General features: G+C 46.4%; 1 protein-coding gene and 1 long non-coding RNA gene across 2 annotated transcripts in view; one reads left to right on the forward strand and one right to left on the reverse strand.

The window, feature by feature from the left end:
• Nucleotides 1-15,796, reverse strand: part of NUBP1 (NUBP iron-sulfur cluster assembly factor 1, cytosolic) — a 612,258-nt gene that overhangs the window by 27,421 nt on the left and 569,041 nt on the right. The window lies entirely within an intron of this gene.
• LOC126944815 (uncharacterized) lies at nucleotides 1,948-9,574 on the forward strand. The gene is made up of 3 exons (XR_007722200.1): nucleotides 1,948-3,046; nucleotides 7,988-8,153; nucleotides 9,447-9,574. It is a non-coding gene; the product is annotated as an uncharacterized LOC126944815 (long non-coding RNA).

A 15,796-nucleotide genomic window follows, 5' to 3' on the forward strand; every position in this document is an offset into this window, starting at 1 on the left:
TCCCCTGCCGTACTTCAGAGGTTTGAGACAGGTCCTTTTTTGTTTGTTTGTTTTTGTTTTTGTTTTGTTTTGAGACAGAGTCACCCAGGCTGGAGTGCAGTGGCGCAATCTCGGCTCACTGCAAGCTCCACCTCCTGGGTTCATGCCATTCTCCTGCCTCAGCCTCCCGAATAACTGAGACCCCAGGTGCCCATCACTACACCCGGCTAATTTTTTGTATTTTTAGTAGAGATGGGGTTTCACCATGTTAGCCAGGATGGTCTTGATCTCCTGACCTTGTGATCCGCTCACCTCGGCCTCCCAAAGTGCTGGGATTTTTTTTTTTTTTTTTTTGAGACAGAGTCTTGCTGCGTTGCCCAAGCTGGAGTGCAATGGTGTGATCTTGGCTCACTGAAACCTCCGCCTCCTGGGTTCAAGCGATTCGCCTGCTGCAACTTCCCAAGTAGCTGGGATTACAGGTGTGCACCACCACGCCTGGCTAATTTTTGTATTTTTAGTAGCCGTGTTGGTTAGGCTGGTCTCGAACTCCTGACCTCAGGCGATCCACCCACCTCGGCCTCCCTAAGTGCTGGGATTACAGGTGTGAGCCACTGCGCCCAGCAGAAACAGGCCCATTTTGTTCTTCCTTCCTGATGTCCCTTAAGACATTTCCTGGCAGGCTCCTTGTAGCTGTCTCCAGCAGTGACACCACTGTAGATCTCTCTTTTGTCTCTAATCACACAGGTCCTCTCACTCCACACTCAGTGAGTCTTTGCACAGTGGCAGAGAAGAAATGCCTACTGTTTTTTTTTTTAACCTTTCCCTTGCTTCTCACTCCTCCCCCCAACAAGGCTATAAAAGTGATCAAGCATTCCACACCAAAGAAAACCCCCCAAAAATAAAATAAACCTTCTCTCAACCTTGCTCCAGGTCTGTCCTACTGTTCCCCCCGCCAAACCCCCATCTCACCTGGGGTGGAATTTTCCATCCTTAGTAGTTGGAGCAGAAGGACAGAGACTAGATTGCAAAGCAGATTCCCAGGCCCCATACCTGGCCTCCTGAGTCAGAAACTCGAGAGCTGGGCGGGAATCTGATCTGCATCTTGATGCTCTCAGTGGATGGTGATCACCTCCACTAACACCTGAGGATCACCCCTTCCCCCCCTCCCCTCCCCTCCCCTCCCCTCCCCTCCCCTCCCCTCCCCTCCCCTCCCCTCCCTTCCCCTCCCCTTCCATCCCCTCCCCTCCCCTCCCCTCTCTTCCCCTCCCCTCCCCTCCCCTCCCCTTCCCGTTTCACTCTGTGACCCAGGCTGGAGTGCAGTGCTGCCATCTCGGCTCACTGCAACCTCCACCTCCTGGGTTCAAATGATTCTCCTGTCTCAGCCTCCCAAGTAGCTGGGATTACAGGTGCCTGCACCACCACGCTTGGCTAATTTTTGTATTTTTAGTAGATACGAGGTTTCACTGTGTTGGCCAGACTGGTCTCAACCTCCTGACCTCAGGTGATCCACCTACCTCGGCCTCTCAGAGTGCCGGGATTACAGGCGTGAGCCACCGTGCCTGGCCAGGACCACTTCTTAAGGCGAGTGCTCCCCAAGACTGTGTTCTTGGGCCACTTCCAGTCCCACTTCCCACTTCCTCCTGGGCAAGCAGCTGACAGCCCTGACGCCATCCATCATCTGTCTCCAGCTCCAGCACCTCTTTCTCCGTAAGTTCAGATCTGTGTATCCTACCTTGTGCCTACTGGATTTTGTTGCATGGACGTCCCACAAGCGTAACAAATAAATGTCTACAACTTCTTCTCAAGCCAGTTCCTGCCTCTGGGTTTCTTATCCCTGGAAAGGGCGTGACCCCTGGGCTGAGAACTCAAGCTGTAAATCTGAGCATCAACCTTGCTTAGTTTTCGCCATCACCATCAGTTATCACGTGCTGTGTGACAAGTTGCCCCAATATGTAGTGGTTTAAAGCCACCATGGTTTCTTGCTTCCTGTGACTCTTCTGGGTTCCCTGGGCTCCCTTAATGGGGCTTCATTCAGCCGGAAGGTCCCAAATGGCCTCACTTTCACACTGGCCTTGATTCCCGCCTCGTGGCCTCCCACTCTCATTTTTCAGTGGTCTAGCCTGAGTACCTTTAAATGGCAGCTGGGAATGACAAAGCTGGGAAGTGGCTGTCACTTTCACCACGTTCTCTTGGTCAAAGCATCACAGATACGACTCCTCCTCTTGATGAGTGGGGTGGCATAACCATACAGGGACGGGGGTCATTGTTGTCCGTAGAGACGCCCACAGCACCCCCTGCATCCAATCAGACATCAGGCCAGCAGCTGCACCCGCAGGTGGTAGGCTGGTAGCACACATGACCCCAGTTCTCTCCCCGTCTGGATCTGTGCCCTTGACTGGCGAATTTGCAGTGCCCTCCCACGTGCGGGAAGGGGGTTCTCTCCTACCCCTGGACTCTGTGCTCAGGCATGTGACTTATTTTAGCAAATGTGATTCAAGCAAAAGCTGGTAATGGGGCTTTTGCCTGTTTTAATCCCTCTCCGGCTCCCCTGCAATGGCTAGGAGATCTGGGCTGGCCCATGGGAGGTGAAACACATGGAAATGAGCTGAGCCACCCCAGTGCTCTCAGTCAAAGCCGTCCTAAACCAGCGGCCTGAGACACATGAGAAGAGTTCAGCCAAGAGGTGCAGAGCCACCCATCCGGACCCACAGATCCACCCCTCTGGACCCGCCAATCCACCCCTCCGGACCTGCAGATCCACCCCTCCGGACCCGCCGATCCACCCCTCCGGACCCGCCGATCCACCCCTCCGGACCCGCAGATCCACCCCTCCGGACCCGCAGATCCACCCCTCCGGACCCGCTGATCCACCCCTCCGGACCCGCAGATCCACCCCTCCGGACCCGCTGATCCACCCCTCCGGACCCGCTGATCCACCCCTCTGGACCCGCAGTTCCACCTGTCCAGACCCGCCGATCCACCCATCCGGACCCACAGATCCACCCATCCAGACCCACAGCTGGCTGTAGATGCATGAGTCCTGAAGAACCATCCGGCCAATGCACAGGTTGGTGAACTAGCTAAATGCTGATGGTTTGACACTGCTGAGTTTGGGGTGGCTATAGACAACTGACGCTCCATGCCTTCCAGCATCCCTCCTGCCTCAGCTCAGGCCCCCTCCTCCTCCTGGGCCTGCAGCAATGTCTGTTTCAGCCAGGATAGGCTAGTCTATATACTAAAACAGACATCCCCAAACCGAAGTGGCTCAAGGCAACCAAGTTTATTTTGGCACTTGCTCCATATGTAGTTTCATGGACAGAGGCCCCTGCTCCCTGTGGTTCCTCATGAACACAGACTGAAGCTCCACCGTCTTCTGTGGCCCCTTTTGAACACAGAGGACACAAGCCAGGGGAATTGTATCCTGGTTCTGAAATGCTTCCACTAGAAATGACACCTGTCTGCCCATTTTTCATTGGCTACGATTAGTCACACAGGTCAGCTGCGGTGGTTCACACCTGTAAACCCAGCATTTTAGGAGGCCAAGGCAGGAGTATCGCTTGAGGCCAGGAGTTGGAGAACAACATAGTGAGACCCTGTCTCTACAAAAAATTAAAAAATTAACTGGGCAAGGTGGTGCGTGCCTGTAGTCCCAGCTACTTGGGAGGCTGAGGCAGGAGGATTGCTGGAGTTGGAGGCTGCAATGAGCATTGAGCTGTTATCACACTACTGCCCTCCAGCCTGGGCAGCAGAGTGACACCTCATCTCAAAAAAAAAAAAAAAAAAAAAAGGCCAGGTGTGGTGGCTCATGCCTGTAATCCCAGCACTTTGGGAGGCTGAGGCGAGTGGATCACCTGAGGTCAGGAGTTCAAGACCAGCATGACCAACAGGGTGAAACTCCATCTCTATTAAAAATAGCAAAAATTAGCTGGGCACAGAGGTGCATGCCTATAATCCCAGCTACTTGGGAGGCTGAGGCAAGAGAATTGCTTGAACCTGGGAGGCGGAGGTTGCAATGAGCCAAGATCCGCCACTGCACTCCAGCCTGGGCAAAAAGAGCAAAACTCTGTTTCAAAAGAAAGAAAGAAAGAAAAAGCCACATGGTCGTGCCTAAAAAAGTATAGGAAGTACAGTTTTATATGACTGGAAGTGAAGGAAAACCAGATATCCGGGATCACAGTGATGTCTCCCACAGTTCCCTGAATTGTTTCTCAGTCTTAACATTCTTTCCCGATGCAAATCAGACCAAGTCACTCTGCTGCTCATAAACCATCAATGGCTCCCTGTGGCCCACAGGATAAGGCCCAGTTTTCACATGGTGTTCAGTGGCCTCCTTGACTCATTTTGACCCTTCCAGCCTGAGTGTCACGGAGAATACCGAGTCTACTCACTAAACAGCTGGCCTTTGCCCAGGCACCCTAGTTCATTGCCGTCACTCACACAGGCCTTTCTGCCAGGAATGGCCATTGCCTATCCCTCGCCTACCTGGCTTTGGCCCAGTCCTCTGTGACAGGCCAAGTCTCAGCAGCATCTCCCCACGGAGGCCATTCCTGGCCCGTGGAACTGAACACAGTGCGTTCCAGAAGTCTGAGCACGGTTTTCCATTCTAACAACTTCCAAAGTATGAATGCCATAAACTTAACAAAAATTAGCATTTGAAATTTTGTGTGATTTTCCTTTACACTTAACTTAGTTCTGTGATTTTGAAAGACTAGATTTTAAATTTAAATTTTTTTATTTCAGTCCCTCTGACTGAAGATGGTGAATAATGACTAAAACAAAACGAAAGTTGAATTTACAAAGCTAAGTTAGTGCCAAGGGTTTAAATAGTTAGGCTTCAAAATAATTTTAAAAATAAATTAGTAAAACTATAAAGTCGGAAGATCAGGGTTGCTAGGAGTTTGGTGGGTGGGAGGGGAAAAGGGGTCAACGGGAGTCTGGGGGCACTTTTAGGGCAGGGAAGCTACAGTGTGACACTGTAATGGTGGATGCATGCCATTATACATTCGTCAAATCCCACAGAACCTCTCACACCAAGAGTGAGCCCTAATATAAACCATGGCCTTTATTTAATAATAACGTGTCAATATTGGTTCAGCAACTGTGACAAATGTATCACACTAATGCAAGATGATAAAAATGGGGGAAACTGGCCAGGTGTGGTGCCTCATGCCTGTAATCCCAGCACTTTAGGAGCCCGAGGTGGGTGGATCACCTGAGATCATAAGTTTGAGACCCGCCTGGCCAACATGGTGAAATCCCATCTGTAGTAAACATATAAAAAATTAGTCGGGTGTGGTGGTGGGCACCTGGAGTCCCATCTACTTGGAAGGCTGCAAGGTGGGAGAATTGCTTGAGCCTGGGAGGCGATCTCACTACTGCCCTCCAGCCAGGGCGACACAGCGAGAATCTGTCTCACCAAAAAAAAAAGAAAAAAAAAGATTAGTGAGTGAAACAAGACTGAAACCTGGTTAAAGCGGCTAAAAAGTTAGTTGTTGATTTCAGCCAGACAGGGCCACTTTAAATATTCAAACGAGGTCAGCGAGCGCCCTTAGAAAACATAGGAAGTGCCTGCGGTTCCTTAGTTACACCAGCAGGTGGAACTCTCCCCCCATCTATGATCGAGGTACTCAGGCAATGGAAACAAATTTAGGTTTAGGTATAGACAATTTTCTACTTCTTCCCTGGGATCCGGCAAATATAACAAGGGGCTGTATACACACCAGGTGCTCAACACATAATTGAGTCGAGAAACAAGGCTCAGATGCATTATATAGAGAGAAACTGGAAAGGACATGGATCCTTGAATGCCAGGTGTTCGTGTTCATGCTCCCTGTTTCCTTCTCTGAAAAATGTCAATGATAATATTCAAAGATTTATTACTGGGAAGATTAAACAAGTTAATGAGTAAAAGAGTTTTTTAGAGTGTCTGGCACATTTAAACACTATATAGGTGTTAGTAATTATCAGTTTGTTTATTTCTTTTTAATGAGACAGAGTCTCACTGTGTCCCAGGCTGGAGCAGTGGCGCGATCTCAGCTCACTGCAAACTCTGCCTCCCAGGTTCAAGCGATTCTCCTGTGTCAGCCTCCCTGGGATTACAGGCGTGTGTCACCACACCCGACTAATTTTTGTATTTTAGTAGAGACGGGGTTTCACTGTGTTGACAAGGCTGATCTCAAACTCCTGACCTCAAGTGAAATGCCTACCTCAGCTTCCAAAGTGCTGGGTTACAGGCGTGAGCCCCTGCACCCGGCCTGAACATCTTTTCATGAGTTCACTTGACATTACATATTTTTTGTTGAAAGTGTTCATTCAAACCTTCCAGCCCACTTTATAAAATTTGGTGGTTTGTTTTATTATTGAGTTTTGATAATATTATGCATATATTCTGGATGGAAGTCTTTTAAAAATGTTTTTAATTTTTTTTTCCGAGAGAGTCTCACTCTGTTGCCCAGGCTGGAGTGCAAGGGCACGATCTCGGCTCACTGCAACCTCTGCCTCCCCGGTTCAAGCAACTTGACTACCTCAGCCTCCCAAACAGCTGGGACCACAGGCGCATGCCACCATGCCTGGCTAATTTTTGTATTTTTAGTAGAGATGGGGTTTCACTATGTTGTCCAGGCTGGTCTCGAACTCCTGACCTCAGGTGATCCAACTGCCTCAGCCTCCCAAAGTGCTGGGATTACAGACGTGAGCCACCGCACCCAGCCGGAAGTCCTTTATCAATTATGTGTTTGGCAAATGTTTTTTCCTAGACTGTAGCTTGTCGTTTTATTCTCTTAAAAGTTTATTTTGAAGAGTCATTCTTAATTTTGATGAGGTTTTATAGTTCATTTTTTTCTTTTATGTATTCTATTTTTGATACTATATCTAAGAAAGAGTTAACCGAATGCAATGTCAGAAAGATTTTCTCCTGTTTTTCCTTCTAGACATATTATAGTTTTAGACTTTACATTGAGGTCTCTGATCCATTTGGAGTACATTTTTGTAGGTAATTTTGGTATGTGGTGTGAAATATGGGTTGAAGTTCATTTTTTACTGTTTGGATATCCAATTGTTTCAACACCATTGGTTGAAAAGGCTAGCCTTTCTCCACAAAATTAACTTTGTGCCTTCATTGGAAAATAAATGGACCATTTCTGGACTCCCTCTCTCTCAATATAGATATATATTGAGCCAAGCTCTCACTATGTTGCCCAGGCTGGTCTTGAACTTTTAGGCTCAAGCAGTCAGCCTGCTTCAGCCTCTTAAAGTTCTGGGATTACAGGTGTGAGCCCCTGCGCTTGGCCTGGACTCTTTATTCTGTCCATTGATCTATTTGTCTGTCTTTATGCCAGCACCATACTGTAGTTTTATAATAAGGCTTGACCATGATCATTACACTGCACTACAGCCTGGGCAACAGAGTAAGACCCTGTCTCAAAAATAATAATAATAAAAATAGAATAAAAATATATAAAGCTTGAAGTCAGAGAGCCTAAGTCCTCCAGCTTTTTCTTTCCAAAGTTGTTTTCGGCTGTTCTAGGTCTTTGAATTGTCATACAAATATTAGAATTAGTTTATTAATTTGTACCAAAAAAGCCTACTAGAATTTTGAATGGGTTTAAGTCTGTCCATCAATTTAGGAAGAATTGACATCATAACCATATGAAGCCTTCTGGTCCACACATATGACAGATCTTTCTATTTAAATTTCTATTTTGTCTATTTTAAAATTTCTCTCAGCAGTAGTAGTTTTTTTCCTGTCTTTTTTTTTTTTTTCTCTTTGTTTTATTTTTGATACTTTCTGATGCCATGTCTTCGACTTCACTAATGTTTTCTTCTACAGGGCCTAATTTGCTTTGTTATGAATGGAATGTTTGTGTCCCCCTCAAATTCATGTGTTGAAGCCCTAACAAAATACCAATGTGGTGATATTTGGGAATGGGGACTTTGGGAGGTAAGTAGAGCTAGATGAGGTCATGAGGATGGGGTCTTCATAATAAACTTTGTGTCTTTATAATAACAGACACCAGAGAGCTTGTGCCGTGTCTCTCTCCATATGTACACACCAAGGAAAGGCCATGTGTAGGCAGAGCCGGAAGCCAGTCTGCAAGCCAGGAAGATAGTCCTCACCAGAACCCAACCATGCTGGTGCCTGGTCTTGGACTTCCAGCCTCCAGAACTGTGAGAAAGTAAGTGTGTAAGCCACCCAGAGTATTATTTTGTTATGGCAGCCTGAGCTAAGACATGTTCTTAATCCCATCTTGCATCAAGATGGATCAATATTTTGCATCTCAGACATTATAGTTTTCATCTCTAGAAGTTCAGCTTAGGTTTTTGTTGTTGTTGTTGTTTGTTTTTAAGTATCATTCATGTCTCGACTAAATGTGCTGAATCTTTTTTCTAGTTTCTTGAACACATAGAATACAGTTACAATAACTTAAAATATCCTAATCCACTAATTCCATTATCTGTGTTATTTCTGGTTTGGTTTCAATTGATTGATTGCTCCCCTTCATTTTGGATCATATTTTCCTGTCTCTGCATGGATACTGCCTCCTTCTTTTCTTCTTCTTCTTTTTTTTTTTTAATTGCGTGCCAGAGTGCTATTTGTGCTTTTACAAATATTCTTGATGTTTTTTTTCTAGGACACAGCTAATTTACTTGGAAATATTTTTATCATTTTGAGACTTCCTTTTAAGCTTTGCTAGATGGGGCTGGGCGCGGTGGCTCATGCCTGTAATCCCAACACTTTGGTAGGCTGAAGTGGGTGGATCGCTTGAGGCCAGGAGTGTGAGACCAGCCTGGACAACATGGTGAAAACCTGGTCTCTACTAATAATACAAAAATTAGCCAGGCATGGTGGCACACGCCTCTAATCCCAGCTACTTGGGAGGTTGAGGTGGGAGAATTGCTTGAACCAGGAAGCGGAGGTTTCAGTGAGCTGAGATCATGACACTGCACTCCAGCCTGGGCAACAGAGTGAGACCCTGTCTCAAAGGAAAAAAAAAAAAAAAAAAGTTTTGTTAGATGGGACCAGAGTGGTGTAAGTCCAGAGCTCCTTTTGCCCTAATACTGAGGTAAAACCCTTCTGGGATCTGACTTGATGCTACATGAATTATGAAATTTTCTATTGCATCTGTTGGGATCAGGAACTACCCAGCCTTGCATGAGCTCTGGAAATTGTTCCCTTTAATCCTTTTGGGTGGTTCTTTCCCTGGCCTGGGGTTGTTTGCTTGCATGCACACGCTCAGCTGAAGACTTAAGGCAGCCCTCTGCACGTCTCAGGGCACGCTTTGCATGGCCTTCTGCTGCCTGTGCTCCATCCTTCACACTCTAGCCACATCGGCACCCCTCCTTCCCAGCTCCATCTCTTGAAGGTCAATGGACTCCCTTTGCCGGACTGTTCGTGTGCCAATGCCTGGAAACTTTCTCCAGGCAGTCAGCTGGGCAATTATAGGACACACTTCATCTCTTTCCCACAGCATGGGGATCGCTGTCCTTCAAGACCTGATAGCCAGTGTCTGGAACACCATTGCTTTATGGATTTTGAGTGTTTTTGGAGTCATTTCAGGTAAGAGGGTAAGATCAATCTGTGTTTACTCAATCTTGTCTAGAAGGTGAAATCTATTAGATTTTTATGGATACACATATATATGTATATTTATATTTAAACACATATATATGTTATATATATGTTTGCTTTTACGTTTTTGAGGAATAAATGTATATATAAATAATGGTATGGAAGGGCTTGATTGAAAAGTAGAAGTCTTCTTCTGTGCCCCATTCCCCTACTCCACACCTGCCTGACCCCCAAAGGTTTCTCACTCTGGCGCTGTTTGTTGTGTACCCTCCCAGAAGTGTTTGGGTGTACAATTCCATATATATCTGCTTAGGTGGTATCACACTTGGTTTCTTGGTTTCTTCACTTTATGTATCTTTTTTTGTTTGGTTGGCTTTTTTTTTTTTTTTTTGAGACAAGGTCTTGGTTTGTCACCTGGGCTGGAGTGCAGTGGTATGATCATGGCTCATTGTAGCCTTCACTTCCTTTGCAGCCTCCACTTCCTGGGCTCAAGTGATCCTCCTACCTCAGCCTCCCAAGTAGTTGGGACTATAGGCGTGCACCACCACGCCTGGCTACATTTTTTATTTTTTGTAGAGGTGGAGTCTCACTATGTTGTCTCAAACTTTTGGCCTTAAGTGATCCTCCCACCTCAGCCTCCCAAAATATGTGAGCCACTGTGCCCAGCCACCTAATACAAAAGCTTTCCTTATCAGCCAATACTGGTCTGACTTACTGTTTTTTTTGTTGTTATTGTTTTTGTTTGTTTGTTTTTTTGTTTTGAGATAGAGTCTCTCTCTGTTGCTCAGGCTGGAGTGCAATGGTGCGACCTGAGCGTAATGTAACCTCTGCCTGCCGGGTTCAAGCAATTCTCCTGCCTCAGCCTCCCGAGTAGCTGGAATAATGGGTGCGTGCCACCACAACTGTCTAACTTTTGTATTTTTGGTAGAGACGGGGTGTTGACATGTTGGCCAGGCTGGTCTCGAACTCCTGGCCTCAAGTGATCCACCCGCCTCGACCTCCCAAAGTGCTGGATTACAGGCGTGAGTCACTGTGCCTGGCCACTTAATACGAAAGCTTTCCTTATCAGCCAATACTGGTCTGCCTTACTCTTTCTGTGTTGCTGAGCTTTCTGTAGAATGGGTGTTCTATATTTTGTTTAGCTGTCTCTTACTTGGGGATATTTGGTCAGTTCTACTTTTTCACTGCTTGCAGTCAATGCAGCAATGAACGCGGTTCTGCGTGTGTTTTTAGCACACGTGCGTGTGTCTGCAGGTAGATTTCCTGAAAGATTATTGGATCACTGGATGCCAACCAGGGCCAGTGCTCTAAACACCAAAAAGATTTCTTCTGAAATTGAAAGTGAAAAACAAAATGCTTTGCTATAAATTACATTTTAGGTTTCGAAGGGTACAAATTGATAGCTGGGCGTGGTGGCAGGCGCCTGTAGTCCCAGCTACTGGGGAGGCTGAGGCATGAGAATCACTTAAACCTGGGAGGCACAGGTTGCAGTGAGCCGAGATTGCGCCACTGCACTCCAGCCTGGGTGACAGAGCGAGACTCTGTCTCAAAAAAAAAAAAAAAAAAAAAAAAAAGATGATACAGATTGAGATGGATGCTGAATTGTAAGCAGAGCAGGTTCTTTCTGGGTTTTCTCTGTCTGTTTGTGTATTTGTGTGTGTGTGTGTGTATGTGTGTGTGTGTGTCCGCATTTTCCCGGTGTTTAGAGCCACGTCCAGTCACAAATTTTGGCTTCGAGGAAGGCAAAAGTTAGACAAGATTCCTGCCTGCCATAGGGTGCACCAGTGGAACACCTGTTGTCTTGAGTGGCACTGACGACCCATTTGATCTGAGGGATTCTCCCTTTCTTCCCCTCCTCCTCCTCCATGGAGTCTCATGTTGCCTCCAGCACTTGCGGGGATCTGGGGCTAGGTGAACAGGGACGAGGGAGGCTGTGTAGCTGCTCCTGGGCTGGTTGGAGGGTGCTGAGTGCCCACTGCAGGCAGGCCCTGAGTTGGGGCCAGGTGGGGATATGGCCGGGGGATGACACCATGAAGTTCTCAACTCAAGAGACTCTGCCATGACAGGGGCTCAAAACCCAACAGATGCCATTGCTGCCGCTACCACCTTCTATGCTGAGCCCTTAGGAAACATTTCTCTAAGCACAGCCAGTCCCCTGAGTCAAACGTCAGCAAATTAAATTTCCACCATCCTATTGTGTGGTTCTTGCTGAGGGGTTTCGTTTCCCCCTCCCACGCCGGGTTGAGCTCTCCAAGGTCGGAGTTTGTGTCTCATCTGTCTTTCCCTTCCTCGATGACTCCCATGCCTGATCTTCCACACAGTGCACACACACGCACCCCCTCTGACACACAGCCTCACACCTCTCCAGGCTCACTCTCACACACACACAACTCATTCAAACACTCTCACGTTCACCTGTATACATGCACACACGTACTCTTACACTGTCACACACACCTATCCCCACTCACACCCATACTCAGCCACACACACACATTCACACGCTCACATTTGCTATTTCTCACACTCACTGCGCATTCTCCCACTGATTCTTTTACAGACTCACGCATCCACACTCACATTCACACACACACTCTCCTCTCACACACCCATCCTCTAACCTACGCACACACAATTTGCATTTGCATATACACACACTCATATCTACTCACACACGCACACAGTCATTCTCACTCCCGTTCTTATACACTCAACACACCCACACTCACAGTCACACTCCCATTTTATCACAGCTATCTGCATGCACACTGTGGCCACATCCCCTGACCCGAGACATATACTATATGCTATAATATACCCATGTAGCATATAATATACCCATATGCTGTAATAATGCCCAGCTATATTCTGCTCCTCCCCTGCAGCCATTTAGCAATACCTTTCAATGGGCTAATATTTGGAATTAGTAATACATTACCATGGTTCAAAATACAAAACGTACAAAAGAGCACACCTGGAAACTCTCCTTCTTGCCCTCTGCCAACTCCTCTCCTGTCCTCAGTCCTTCCGGTGCGATGTGTGCCTCTGCAAAGACCACCCTCCACCCCTGTTTTCAGCCAAATGACAGCAGATTGGACCCTTGCCTCTCCATGCACCTCATGCATCCATCTGCACGATTACCCCACATTAGCACACATAGATTTTCCAGCCCCGTGCTGTCCAGTATGATAGCCACTGGCCGCATGTGGCGATTTACATTTCAATTAAGAGTTGACTCACCCCATTTCAAGTGCTCAGTAGCCACATGTGGTTAGCACGGAACAGTACATTTCCATTGCTGCAGAAACTTCTGTCAGACAGCGCTGTGCCAGCTGTCACCTAAGACGGTCTCCAGTGTGTTCCTTCAGCAGGCAGATGGGATTCACATCAGGTTCACAGATGCGGCGTGGTTCCTTTCCAGCCCGTGGAGCTCGAGCAGCTGTCTCAAAACAATATGGGCAGGTTCGAGGCAGAGATGGCAGGAAAATGACCCGGCAACCTTGACCTGGAGCATCCAAAGTGCAGGAGGCCCAGGCTGGGGCGCAGGATCGGGAATCCTGCCCCTGGGGACAGTGAGGTCCCTGCCTCTCCCACCTCACCGACCCTCCTCCTCCACTGCCCACACAGGGTAGGATTCTGCTGGCCATCTGGCATTTCAGAAAGAGAATGTCTTTCCCATGAATATGGTTTAAGAGAGATTGATAACAATCTTTTGGTGATGGGCGAGAGGCCTCTAAGCCGTGGTGTAGCTAGGGTATTTGCATTGGAGTACATCATTTTTTAAAATGCTTTCTTTCACTGTACAACATTTTCAGTGATAGTTATGTTTTTGGTTAGTTTTATGGTTTTGTAGCAATTAAATAAAAGGAGAATATAATTCAACTTTCGTGTTTTTTTTTTTTTTTTTGAGACAGAGTCTTGCTCTATCATCCAGACTAGAGTGCAGTGGTGAGATCATGGCTTATCACGGCCTCAGCCTCCTGGGCTCAAGTGATCCTCTCACCTCAGACTCCCCGAATATCTGGGACTACAGGCGCACACCACCATGCCCGGCTAATTAATTTTTTTTTTTTTTTTTAAGAAATGGGGTCTCGCCACATTGCCCAAGCTGGTCTGGAACTCCTGGGGTCAAGCGATCCTCCTCTCCTCCCAAAGTGCTGGGATTATAGGCATGAGCCATCATGCCTGGCCAATGTTAAAGACATTGTTTGGAATCGGTAAAAGATTTCATGGAGGAACTAAAAATGTCACTTTCCAAACAAAAATATTACACCTTGCAAGCTGCACTCTGCTTTACTGTTGGACTCTTGACATAGGTTCTTATCTGTCTTTACAGCAGGGAAAAATGTGCATGGGTTATACACACATGCACACACGGAAGTAGAGATCATATTTTGTCCATATATATTATATATGCAAAGTCAAATATCAGAAATTTGAGATTCTTTCCTTCAAGGAGCCCCACCTTGCTTAGGAAGATCAAGCAAGAGCCCCAAGTGGATGGCAGACTTTCATGGGGTCTATCCTCACTCGACTCCCCAAATCACTCAAGCAGCTGACCTGGAGCCCAGATGAGCAAGGTCCCAGACACTTCCAGCCTGCAGAGAGCAGTCCACCCTGGAAATTAGCAAGGGACATTTTTTGGCCTCTTGCTGTCTTTTTCTAAGGTTCTGCCTTCCCCTCCACAGCAGCCCTGTCACTGGCATCAGTTTGGGGGAATCTTGGGAAGCCCCTTTCTGGCTTTGGTGTTCATGCCTGAGCTCCCCCACACCCAGAGCACCGTGATCCCAACCAACTCAAACAAGCAGGAGCCACCACACCTGAGTGGGATCTGTTGGCATCTGAGCCAGGGCCCAAGGAGAACCCTGTACGCTCCCCACAGAGATCGTTAGAACAGGATATATGCGCTTACAAAGTACATAGTGATGAAGTGTATAACAGGAGGTCCGCAGGAGCGAGAAATCATCAAGATGATATATAATGGGGCCGGGCGCGGTGGCTCACGCCTGTAATGCCAGCACTTTGGGAGGCTGAGGGTGGTGGATCACTTGAGGCTAGGAGTTCAAGACCAGCCTGACCAACATGGTGATTCCCCGTCTCTACAAAAAAATACAAAAATTAGCTGGGTGTGCTGGCATGCACCTGTAGTCCCAGTTACTTGGGAGGCTGAGGTAGGAGAATCACTTCAACCCGGGAGGTGGAGGTTGCAGTGAGCCGAGATCACACCACTGCACTCCAGCCTGGGCGACAGAGTGAGAGACTCTGTTTGAAAAAAAAAAAAAAAGATGATCTATAACCAGTAAAAAATACACATGCTCTTCAATCCTGCAGCTTCTTCTGAAGTTCTCTCACATATGCGCAGAAGCGTATATGGAAGGATATTTATTGCTTTTCACATTATGCTAAATGAGAGTGCTAGACTCAAAAGACTGCATCTTGTATTATTCCTTTTAGGTGACATTTGTGGGGACCAAGGGCCCTATTAGTGGCAGGGGGAAGGGACAAGGAGACTTCCTTGGGTGATGGAAATGCTCTAATCTTGGTTGTGAGTGGGGGCATGCCTGCATGACTTATTCAGGGCTCAGGAGCTGTGTGCTGAAGAAGGAGAATTTCACTGTGTGAACATCGTACCTCGATAAACTTGACTTAAAGAAATCGCACGTGGAAAGATATTTATTGCAGCAATGCTGGTAGTAGCAGAAGTCAGGGAACAACTCAAATGCCCAGCCATAGAGAATGGTCAAATAAATAACGGTATATCTGTACAATGGAGTACTACGCAGCACTAAAAAGGAAGAGAGAGATGTTTATAACTCGAAGTGGTGTGGTCTCCAAGAGCATTTGTTATGTGGAAAATGGTTTGTATGGTATTAACCATTTATATTATATATATATATATATACACACACACACACATATATATATACAGATATCATAGATGATATTCTTCATATCATAGTGTGTTAACATTAGGGATATTATAAATATCATAGAAATGATATTCTATTAATACCATTGTGTGTTAACACTAGAGATATTATAAATATCATAGAGACAATATCCTATTAATATCATCGTGTGCTAACAACACTGGAAATATTATAAATATTATAGAGATGATATTCTATTAATATCATCATGTGTTAACACTAGAGATTTTATAAATATACAGACAATATTCTATTAATATCATCTTGTGTTAACAACAGTAGAGATATAAATATCATAGAGATGATATTTTATAAATTT

The sequence above is a fragment of the Macaca thibetana genome, chromosome 20, assembly GCF_024542745.1.
Source record: "Macaca thibetana thibetana isolate TM-01 chromosome 20, ASM2454274v1, whole genome shotgun sequence".
Lineage (NCBI taxonomy): Eukaryota > Metazoa > Chordata > Mammalia > Primates > Cercopithecidae > Macaca > Macaca thibetana.